The sequence below is a fragment of the Oryzias latipes genome, chromosome 4 (genome assembly GCF_002234675.1).
Source record: "Oryzias latipes chromosome 4, ASM223467v1".
NCBI lineage: Eukaryota > Metazoa > Chordata > Actinopteri > Beloniformes > Adrianichthyidae > Oryzias > Oryzias latipes.
The window spans coordinates 17,073,514-17,086,093 of record NC_019862.2 but is presented as its reverse complement, the minus strand read 5'-3'; the positions used below and the strand labels follow the sequence as shown (position 1 = coordinate 17,086,093).

Below are 12,580 nucleotides of genomic sequence, written 5' to 3'. Positions count from 1 at the left end.
TCTGCGAGCCACATGTGACCATCAAAAGAGCCATATATGGCTCGCGAGCCATAGGTTCCCGACCCCTGCTCTAGGCAATGTAATGAAGCCCACTCGGTTCTGTGTTGCTGACATAAAGCTGATATATAGCTGCTTACTATCCTCCAAACAAATATAATGTTATGATTGTTTGTGTTGCTTTCCCCAAAGTCTGTAAACACAGTAGATTTCAGTCAAAATTCATTTCAAGTAAGGCTTTCATGTTGCACTCTTCTCTTTAATCAAATTCATGTCTCATCGTTAGCTCTTGTTTTCTGTCTGCGCAAGCTACTAATCCCTAAGAGATAGAAAGCATTTTCACCTGTGTCAATACTTGTGTCAAGACATCAAATATTCCCTGTGGCTGAAATATTTGATGTCTTGTAGAGGGACTGCTGTCAGTCTAAAGGCCAACTTTTTCAGCCACCGTAACAACTCTTACAGCCTTTGCTAAATCACAAAGTCTGGTATGCTAACAAACAAACAACAATATAACAAACATCCTTGGGGCTTTCATTAAAACAGTTTTTGTCTTCTGCTTTTCTCTTGGGACATCTGAGCAAACGGCGTCTAATTGTTGCAGCCTCTTAAATGCTGTAACCCGGAAAGCAAACACTGGAATGTGGAACTGGAACTTGTCCTTTTTGTCTTACAAGTTATGTTTGCTGATGTTTGTGCTCATCTGCTTAATGGTCCATAACTGCTGCCACGACTAACTTATTTCTTTTGTTTTACAACACATGTTCAAGGGATTTTGTGTTCATTTATCTGCTAATCTTCTCATATTGCTGCAGTTGCCGACCTCACTATTTGTCTTACTACAGATGTTTTTATTTTTTCTTAGTTTAAAGTTAATGTCCCTGTCCTCTCAGATGCCAAGTTATGCTGGAGGTTACTTTCTATTCGTCCATTTAGAGGAACATTTCCTCTCAACTGTCATATTTGGTCTGCCCAGTACGGAGATCACACCAAGAAATCCTTTAATGTATTCTGTTGCTCACTGTAGGTTAAGACGTCAGCATACAATGACAATAATCAGGATTTACTAGTATGATTTGAACTGAGTTTAATTATAGCAATCCTAATTTATAAAGCTCTGTCTAATGTTCTTTGTGTAACGCTTTAGGACGAGCTTATTTGTGACGTGGGACTTCATAACAGATATTGAATTGACTCTCATGAAGTCACTCCCGTAACTTATCTTTAGTTTGTGTGAATCATGTTGGGTGATATAAAATGAAATAGTTTTGTACACATGTAAATAACGTGTACAATCTTGAATGTACGGTATTTCTACAAGGGCATGATTTATAAATATTAAATCTCCAAAAATGGACTTTTTGTGGTTAAATTTTTTACTTTTGAATGAAGAGGCATAGGTATAAACCCAGGATTGTGGTTGAGTCCATGTTGGTGAAGGTTCTTATTCATCCAGGTGACCATTGTCTTGTAGTTGAATCAGGATATCTAAACTTAAAGTCTTCATTCTTTGATAGGTTTCACCACTCCCCCAAGTGGGTTCATCGGTTTGTGTTGGAGTGTGTCTATGGTGGCTGCATAACTTGGTGCAGCATAACTTGATCCAAATAACAACCCACCACTTTAAAACGATGTGTTCAAAAACCAAAGTTTCAGAGTCATTTTGATCCAGAATACAACAGAAATTGGGAATGAGAAGAAACGTTTTCACTATACTTATAGAACAACATGGCCCTAACCATACAGAGGGGTTACGTTTATTGTGTCTTAAGTGGGGAATTTCCTTAAAAGTCAATCGATTAGGTGCAATCAACCACCCCGAGATCCTTGAAGCTGATGGGAAAAGCATATTGCTTACAGTTTTTCTGTCTTTTAACATTTTAAATCATTTTTAAGGATTCTTTTAAAATTTTTGAAGGATAAAAAATTTGATTGAAACAATATTTTCAGATCCAGTAGACAACAAGAAGGAATGACCTGTTTGCTTTTAATTAGATACTAACATGCAGACGTGTCCCTAGTTTTTGTTGAGGGGAACCTTTCGGTAAATGTAACTGAGAAGTTGAAACATGTTGGCCTCTGGAGAGGGTCAGCAGGTGTCAGCCTGTCAGAATGCCTTTCCAATCCTGCTTTGAATCATCGCCAGCAGGTTGGCGCGATTGCTTTCTTGCCCATTTAGCAGTTTAAATTGACAGAACATCAAAGGAGGCCTGGATTAGACTACCTAACGGTCCTCTATGCAATGAGCTCATGCTAGCTGAAATAATCTGATTCTGCACACGATCAAGCAGCGAGTATCCAGACATGGCGAGAAAGCCGGGTATCAGGCCTGCGTTGAAAGAGCTCAGTTGAAACTGTTTTGGTTTTTGGCTCGCTGGTTCCGTGTGAAACTTCGCAGTGCTGCAGGCAACTTGGAGCCACATCAAGAGTGAAGTAAGCTGAAGACACGTTGGGGTCAACCAATTATATCACGACAAAAAAGACAATTTGGCAAGAATTTAAATTCAACTGAGGAAAAGTCAACTGTTATTATTTTATCATACGTTTCATCTGCAGCTTGAGACCTTCCGTGTCAGCTACACTTGACTTTATGAAAATCTCAAATCACAGCAGATTTGGGGCCCGATTTTAACTTTTCCCCTCTTGGCCTTATTTTGCTTTGGGAATGTGAGGTTTGTGTCAGTATTGGGTTAATGATGAGCAAGTTCTTAACATGAAAGCCAAAAAAGACTAAAGCAGACACGTGCAGAGTTTTCAGATTCACAGACACATAAATAAACATAGCAACATCCACAGTTGAAACTTTACTCAGACCTTCTTTTCCCCCCGATTCTGTCATTTCAAGCCCCAGGTGCACTGCTGAGACAAAGAAAAAAGTTCCTACTCAATTCTCAGAACTTACACCATTTCCAAATGATCTTCCCGACAGGAGTATTAAGTTATGTGTTTCTACCACACGCTCCAGCTCATACTCATACTCCAGAGGCTTCATTTATGTAGCAGAAGAACAGTCTAGATCTTAGGAATGACTTAAGCGGAAAACCACGTCCACCACTAATATTAAAAACATTGTTGTTGACATGGAATTGATTTTTATCTTACTGCAAAGTCTAGACTAAACCCTGGGAATAGCAATTTATTAACAATATTAACTACTTGAAGTACAAATAATATTTACATCCCATGAAGTTTTGTCTTATTTCCTTAATGGTTTAAGGTCTTTCAATGCATTTCATTTATCAAACAGAACGTTGTATGTATTTTCTCTTGGCTTTGCTCATCCTGTTATCTTATTTTCCTAAAGACTGCTTTGCTTTTTTGATTTATTGGTATATCTGAGCAAAGTTGCTTGTTCTGCCATCATATGATGGGAAATCAAAAGACATTCATTCAGTAACTCCCTTGAAACTAAACATATTTTTGTTTTGTCCACTCCCCATAAATTCTGTCTTTGAACATCTCCTTTGGGTTTTTTTCTGAAGCTCATTCATCATCTTTGATGAAAGTGAATTTTTTTTAGTTCTGAAACTTACTCCTTAGATTTAAAAACTTTCTGTGCTCTATTGGGCAGTCAACCCCTGATTGCAGGTTTGTTTCCTGCTTTATCTTCCTATTTGTAGAAATGTCCTTGGGAAAACACAGAACCCCACATTGCACCTTGTGCTCTGGCAAATGCCTTGCATGGCAGCACTGCTACCACCGGTCTGTAAATGTTTGTTCATGGGTAAATGGGAATTGTTACTGTAAAGTAACAGTGGGCGGCAGTGGCTCAGGCGGTTGAGCGGGTCGTCTAATGATTGAAGGGTCGGCGGTTCAATCCCCACTCCCCCCCAGCCAACTGTCGTTGTGTCCTTGGCCAAGACACTTCACCCTCCGTGCCTCCAGTGTGGCTCCACTGGTGTGTGAATGCGTATGAATGATCCCGGTGATGGTCAGAGGGGCCGTAGGCGCGAACTGGCAGCCACGCCTCTGTCAGTCTGCCCCAGGGCAGCTGTGGCTACATCAGTAGTTACCATCACCAAGTATGAACGAGGAGTGAATGAATAATGGACACAACGTAAGCGCTTTGAGAGACTTGAAAAGCGCAGATAAAGCCAATCCATTATTATTATTATTAAAGTGCTTTAGGATTTAATCAAGGTAGAATAGAACTAAGTACCAGTATCCAACCATCTTATGACCCTATGGGACTGATCCCAACCACTGTTGAGCAGAGGTGGGTACATCCTAGACAGGTTTTGAAGTATACTCCTTTTTTACCTTTACCGTTTAATACATGGTTTATTTTAAAACAAATATTGAAAGTCATAAAAGATGTACGGCAGTTAAGTTCTTTTTCTGCTTTTTGTGTTTTTCTTTTTCTTAAAAGGGCTTCTCCCACTTGTATTTACAAATACAATATTATTTACACCAGTAAACATTAAGGGAAAAAAAGCGAAAGCTAGCCAACACTTCCATTAACCGGGATGAGGGGGCCTTCCTGCTTTCTCATTCCTGTAGCAACATCCTCCAGCAGAAAACGGACATTAAGGAGCGGAGTAGCCTGTCAAGTTTTGACAGGTGACTTCACCTCAGTCACAATCATCTGTTTTTTATATATGTCACATCACTACCATCTGATAATGACTCTGACGAAGACGCAAGAAATCCGTTGAAACATGTATGGGGGGAAAAAAAAACAATAAAAAAAAAAAAACAACCGTTTCTGATAATAGAAGAACCTTAAGAAGTCAGTAAATAATGCAGACATTATGAACTTTATTAAACTATTAAGGTAAAAAGTTGTATCACAAATTTATGGGTGCCTTCAAAACGAAATCATTTGGCTTCTTATTCATGTTTACCAACAAGACATTTTTCAAATTTTTGGTAATTCAAAGATCAATAGATTTATGCCTTTGATCTATTTTTGATTCTACCGAACAGTACATAGTTTACTCTCTGTGCTAGACAGTACCTAAAACCACACCAGAGTTCACTTGCAAGTGACCTAAGATCCTTGTTTTCAGGTTTACCAGTGCTGGCTTGTTTGGCTGCTTCAGATATCAAAACTTTTACTTTTAACAAAAATGCACAACTAAGAAACAAACTGTTGAAAAACACACAGCCTGGCTTAAAAGTGAACTAAGATGGGGAAAACCATTGGTTTTATACTGTTCAGTGATATAGTAGTCTTACTTATACTGCTGCCAAGAATGTTTAATTCTGCGTTGACAGTTATGAACAGGGAAATAGTAATTATTACCATCAGGAACTTCAAAAATTCCTGTTTTTTTTCATTTTCAAACCTTTTGAGGTTTGTATTCAGCTGCAATGAGATGTTCAACACTTCTACTTGAATTTCTGTAAAATAAAGCAGACTTATCCGGTGTTACGTAAACCCCTTACAACTTTCTGGGCTTCAGAAAATCAGATGTAAGCCTGATTTAGCAATTAGGCACGTCTCCGTTCACACAAACATGAGTTCTGCAGAAACCGGAGGTGAGACTCAGGTGTCTAGTTTCCACCCGACAGTGAGTCAGCAAGAGACGGTATGTATCGACTAGGTGCCAAAATGTTGTCAGAGTGTCAGGATGAGGCTGGAGGCCCCATGGAGAAAGCTTGTCTGTTGGATCTCTTGCACCTTCTTGAAATGTGCGCATTTGTACAGTAGCAGGGCACTTTGTTTTTTGCGTTTTATGTGCTGCCCCCATAGCGCTATCAAGAAATTCTTGGAAAGGACTTTGAAAATAAGCAATCTGTTGGGTTTATCTAATCCTTTCGACTTGGCAGAAGAGATTCGAAAGTCTGGGCCGAACAGGTTTGAGTTAATGTAGGTCATATCAGCACAAACAACACAGATGATTAGACTGAAGAATGATAGTATAAAGCCACAAAAAGGGTATAGCCTCTCCATCAAAAATCAATGGCTACTACATCTACACCAGAATATATAGTTACTGACATGACATTATGATTGCTGCTTAGTGCTTGTATTGGTGCTGTAATGATAACTCTTTTTCCGACTATGGTCCTATTAGATTTTGTTGCTAACTGTTTTTTTCTACTTTTTCATTTATAAATTAGAGCCTACCCGTGTTTCATAAAAGGAAGACTGAAATCCCTGGATCCCTGCTAATTTCTTCAACAAAGTCTAGATAGATTGCTTGCGGAGCCAAATGTAGTTCACACAAACCTCTGTTTGCTGGTCACACTGGGTATAGGGTAATGACGCCAAGCACCATCTATTTGACATTACATGAAAGATAGTGGATGTACCCAAAACGTTTATTGGTGATGTCTTGTTCCCTCCTACAAAGAAATCCATTGCACTTTTCTTATGTGAACATACACAATTCAAACATTATATAAGATCTTGTGATTAGATTATGTGATTATGTGTCCTGAGCGCCTTGCAATCACATAAACCTGAATGAGTCCTATTTGCAGCAGTATCGACTACACCCAGCAACTATATGTCTAAAAGGTGTTTAAAATCATAACTACAAATAAAAATAAACTGTGCAAATACGTGATCGTAAGCTTATTTGTCTGCATTCATAGGAAAAGTATGGTAGATGGGACCAGGTGGGAGAGCCAGGCTGGCCTAGGAGGTGTGTTTTGCCTCAATTGTCTGCTCTCGGCTGTCACATCAGGGTGTGATGTATGCTCTCAGTCTGTTCTCACGCAAAGGATAACTCTGAATACACACGCTGATTTTTTTTCTCCTCGGTCATGCACACAGCCCCCACAGAGAAAGCAGGAATGTATCACTGTCCAAACTATTTGCATATAACCGACTGATTAAACAAGCCCGCACATTTTTAAATGTGCAAATGTACTGTCTTTTTCTATTGTAGGTCATTGTAGTAGGCATGTTTTGGATGTAAAAGTGAATTATGCAAAACTGCATAAGACATGATCACTGTAAACCTTTGATGGTGGTGAAAGTTTGTCATTCTGCTTTTTTTCGTACAAATTTTGTAAAGTGGCAGAAACTGACTGATAAGCCTAAGCAGTTACAGTGAGCTCAATCGCTGAAGTAATCTGCACTTTTTTGTTGAATTTGATCAAAATATAACTTGTAAGCATATCAACAGGCATATTAAAAACATATTTGGATCACTGGTTAACCCTCTAAAGGCCGGTGTATACTTTATAGCAATTTTTTAATTCCTCTGGGCACATTGGTCACCATCTGAAGGAAATCGTTCCAATTACTGCGAAAAATGACACAAGCTGATGACTTGACACTAACTCATTCTATTCCATTGAGTTGCATCCAAAGAACACTATACCTACTGTAAAGCATAGGGGTGGAAACCTCATGCCTTGGGAATGTATTTCAGCACAGGGACCAGAACGACTGATAAGTTTAAAGGAAAGAATGAATGGGGCCATGTATCGTCAGATTTTGAGTGAAAACTTCCTTTCATCAGCAAAGGCATTGAAGATGAACATGGCTGGGTCTTTCAGCATGACAATGATCCCAAATACACTGCCCAGGTAATAAAGGAGTGCTTTCGTAAGAAGCATTTCAAGGTCCTGGAGTGGGTTAGCCAGTCTCTAGATCTCAACCCCATAGGAAATCTTTGGAGGGAGTTGAAGGTCCATGTTGCCCAGCGACAGCTCTAAAACATCACTGCTCTATAGGAGATCTGCATGGAAAAATGGGCCAAAATACCAGCAACAGTTTTTGAAAACCTTGCAAAGACTTAACCCTTGTACTATCTTGTGGGGTCAAAATTACCCCACCCTTACATTGACATGTTATCCATACCATGACAAAGGTGGAGAGGATTTCATGTAATCCATGGATACCAGTGAAGATCACACATCATTGAAGAGAAAAGGTTCAGCGCACTGTCTTGAGGTACAGAAGTGCCTTGGATAGCACAAGGGTTAAGAAAATGTTTGACTGCTGTCAATGCCAACAAAGGGTATATAACAAATATTGAGCTTAACTTTTGTTATTGACCAAATACTCATTGTCCACGATAATTTACAAATAAATTCTTTAAAAATCAGACATTGTGATTTTCTGGGTTTTATTTCTCGTTTTGCATCTACTAGTTGAGGTACACCTATGATGAAAATACCAGGGCTCTCTGATCTTTTTAAGTGGGAGAGTTTGCACAATTGGTGGCTGACTAAATACTTTTTTGCACCAATGTAAAGATAAATAAACAGACTCTCAAAGATCCCTATATTTATTGCTATAAATAAAATACCAAACCACTAAAACACTGAAGACAATTGCTTCAAGCTTGAAAAGTATAAACGCCACTCATAAGTTTATCAAACAAACAGTCACAAGCGAAACCGGCCAACCTTATAATGAACCAGTTAGCCAATCGCTACGAAGAAAAGATTTGTGTTCTCTACATTTTACCAACCCTTAGTTGTTTGCATGAAAACCCACCGAGCTTGCCAGCTTTTTCATAAACTGAAGCACTCAACCCATGATGTTTGGTCCATATTGGAGTGTGGTTTTACTTTGACAGTCCACTTCGTTTAGCATGTTTGAACTTAAATGAGGACCTAACAAGTGATCCCAAATTCTCCTAAATTATGCTTTTTTCCAAGAAGGTTACTCCTAGCAAGCTGTGCAACACACACATCATAATATAATTTGGAGCACCTTATATATGGAATAATTCTGCTTGTAATATCTGATGTTGAAGCGTTTAAAGCAACTGTTCTGCTCCCATTCAAACTCAACAGTGCGGTATGAAAGCAAACCTTGTCTTATATGTACCTATAGCCTTGTACACAACTGACCAGCTCTTTGGGGGCCTGTTCATATAAAACCATGACATTGGAGTATTTCCTTCTGAACCTTGTAACACTTTTGTGTTAACTTTGATGCACTGCTGCGCAACAAATAGAGCAATATAGGGTTCAGTGTTTTGCCTAAGGACATTTTGACACATAGTAGGGCTTGGGATCAAACCACTATCTTTTTACTTGGAAGAAGAACACACCTGGGTCATCGCTGACCCAGTTTGCTTAGGTAACTAATCATTTTTTCAGATTTCTTTTTTCCTCCACACCAAATCTTACACAAATGTGATTGACTGTGGCTCCTTAGCGGTACATCACATACTGTATGATGTCAAAATGTTCTTCCAAAGATTTGGACATTGTTGAAAGCCTGTTTTTCTTCCAGTTTCGTCATCTCCTCACCTGCTTTTATTTTCAGCTGAATACTTTTCTATCCCTGTAAAAACACCTCACGCTATACAACAGATTTATTTTGTGTATGCGAACACTCATGCGTTGACAGATGGGGCATGGGGTTTCTGTGTTCAGGGACATACACATGAGCATGGACCATTGCATAGGTGCTGGTGGTTACATAAGAGACCTGTTTGTTATTGTTCATCCATTCTTATTTAGTTTTTCAAGCAAAAAGATGTGAATCTAGTGAAGAGGCACGGGAGGATTTGGAGGCTTCTGAGGTGGAGGAGATGATGTATTTTGTTGGCACCACACTTGGAAAAAGACATCAACAGCATTGGGAAGGGCTCCAAGTTCTGCTTGTGGAGATGGTGATAATGTTTTTTCTTTTCCTCGTTTATCTAGACAATTCAGTGTCAGTGACTTAAAGTGTTTTTGCTTTCCTTCTGGAAAGAATTAAGGAATATCGCTGTCAGTTTGTGGCCAAAGTATTGCTTGAGCCCACGCTGATTTCTTTTGCTTCCGAATGTTCATAAAGACTTTTAAATACCATAACTCGATAGGAGAGTTTGCGATGATGGACACAATGAATAAATACGTCTCAGTTGGAGATATTTATCGGAAATGCTTTAAATTGACAAAAATAATTGTGCAAATATACACAGATGTGGCCATTAAAATCCCATCCAGTGCAAGTCAAATGCTTAATAATATTTCAAACCTGTCAGGTTATTTTATCAGGTGATTATCCTCCATGCATGTTTTACCTGGCAGCAGATGCTGAGCATTGCTTCTTGTTTTCTCCGCAGAACTTTATAAAAACTGTGTTTCATAAACTACAAATTAAAGGAAATTAGTGTTAAAAAATTGCCCAATTGTTGAGCTGACAGTGTGGCAGCCTTCATCTGCACTTGGCAACCTCGGAGAGGTCGAGATTTGAAGCAAAAGGGAAATCAACTTTGACAGAATGACAAGGGTCTTAGGTTCTTAGTGCTTACCATAAACTCATCTAATTGCTTTGGGGCTTCAAACCCACAATAAGAGGTCATCTGCAGGGGGCCCCAAGCGGTGGAAAGCTCCACCAGACTTCCGGAAAATTGGAAAGTGTGGAAAAGCCTCAAATACGTGAAGCACAAACTTAAAGTCTCACCTTTCAAAATATTTTTCCCTTGCACTCAGTTGTTTTTGGACATCTTCATCTTTGCAAGTCTTTAACTTTCTGCTATTGCACGTGAAGTCTATTAATGTCTGTAATCCCAGCAGGTGATTGCAAGTAAAGGGCAGACTGATGAACTGGAATCTTCTATGTCAGTTCAGCCCCAAACCATTTCAGGAAGCTAGATTGCCAATTTGAACTTTAAAGGTCAAATATTTATATCAACAAAAATACTTGAATGGAATGTTTCTTTTAATCTGGTAGTATGCTTGTAGGAGTTTTTTTCCTGAAATATTTTAAGTGATCTTAAGGACCTGACTGCATATACAGTCACATCTATTAGTAGATTATTAGTGTAGAATATATATTTCAAGTTAAAAGCTAAGTAAAAGGCTGTGAGTCATGCAGGGAAGTAAAACCACTGCTGGATATCACTCAAAGGTAAATGCAAATATTTAGTTTTTTTTTTTTTTTAGTTTTAAGGTTAACCAACAAATCTAGACATGTATATATATATATATATATATATATATATATATATATATATATATATATATATATATATATATATATATATATATATATATATATATTAAATTATTATTAGTTTTAAGGTTGACCAACAAATCTAGACATGTATATATATATATATATATATATATATATATATATATATATATATATATATATATATATATATATATATTTTAAATTATAAGTACCTTGGAATACGGCAGGCAAATGGCAACCTGGAGCAGGCAACAAGGAAAGCTGCAACAGCTAAATACCTCGAACTAGGAAGGCAAGTCCTGAGAAGCCAGCTCAATGGCAGAAATAAGACCCGTGCAATAAACAGCTACACACTGCCAGTTATCAGATACCCTGCAGGAATAATAAGATGGCCAGAGGAAGAGATACAGACCACAGATGTTAAAACAAGAAAGCTCCTCACCATGCATGGAGGGTTCCATCCCAAATCCAGCACCCTGAGACTGTATGTTAGCCACAAGGAAGGAGGCCGAGGACTAGTTAGCGTAGAAGCCACTATCCAGAATGAAACATCCAAGATGCATGAGTACATCAAGCTCAACGCCCCAAATGACAGTGTGCTCAGTGAATGTCTCACGCAATGGAGAGAAGAGAATACAGTGCTGGAGGACAGACCCTCATTGGAGGACAAACCTCTGCATGGGATGTACCACCAGACCATAACTGAAGTGGCTGATATCAAGAAGTCCTACCAATGGCTAGAAAGGTCTGGCCTACAGGACAGCACTGAAGCGCTCATCCAGGAACATGCGTGCAGAATATGGACTGGAAAACCCAAAGTCAAAATGGGAAACACCTCCGAAGGTGGTAGAGAATGAGAGGGCAAAAATCCTGTGGGACTTCCAGATCCAGACTGATAGGATGGTAATGGCGAACCAACCAGACATTGTAGTGGTTGATAAAGAACAGAGGAAAGCCGTTGTGGTGGATGTGGCAGTGCCATGCGATGGGAACATCAGGAAGAAGGAACATGAGAAACTGGAGAAATACCAGGGACTCAGAGAAGAACTGGAGAAAGGATGGAAAGTGAAGGTGACAGTGGTGCCTGTGGTAATTGGAGCACTCCGGGCAGTAACCCCCAAGCTGGAGGAGTGGCTACAACAGATCCCTGAAAAGACCTCAGACCTCTTAGTCCAGAAAAGCGCAGTGCTAGGAACAGCTAAGATACTGCGCAGGACCCTCAAGCTCCCAGGCCTCTGGTAAAGGACCCGAGCTTGGCGGAGGGTGAGAGGGGCGTTTTTCTTTTTTTCATACATATATATATATATACATACAAATATATATACAAACATGTGTATATACAAATATATACATACATGTGTACATATATATATATATATATATATATATATATATATATACATATATATATATATATATATATAGGGGCGTTTTTCTTTTTTTCATACATATATATATATATATATACATACAAATATATATACAAACATGTGTATATACAGATATATACATACATGTGTACATATATATATATATATATATATATATATATATATATATATATATATATATATATATATACATGTGTGTGTATATATATGTATATATATATATATATATATATATATATATACATATATATATATATATATATATATATATATATATATATATATATATATATATGTATTATATATATATATATATACACACATATATATATATATATACATATATATACATATATATACATGTGTA

The 12,580-nt window shown here is 38.1% G+C and overlaps 1 protein-coding gene across 3 annotated transcripts in view; it reads left to right on the top strand.

Annotated features, from left to right (window-relative positions):
* The window catches only part of ddah1 (dimethylarginine dimethylaminohydrolase 1), a 90,984-nt gene that overhangs the window by 18,550 nt on the left and 59,854 nt on the right, over nucleotides 1-12,580 (top strand). The gene's annotated exons all lie outside the window — the stretch shown is intronic.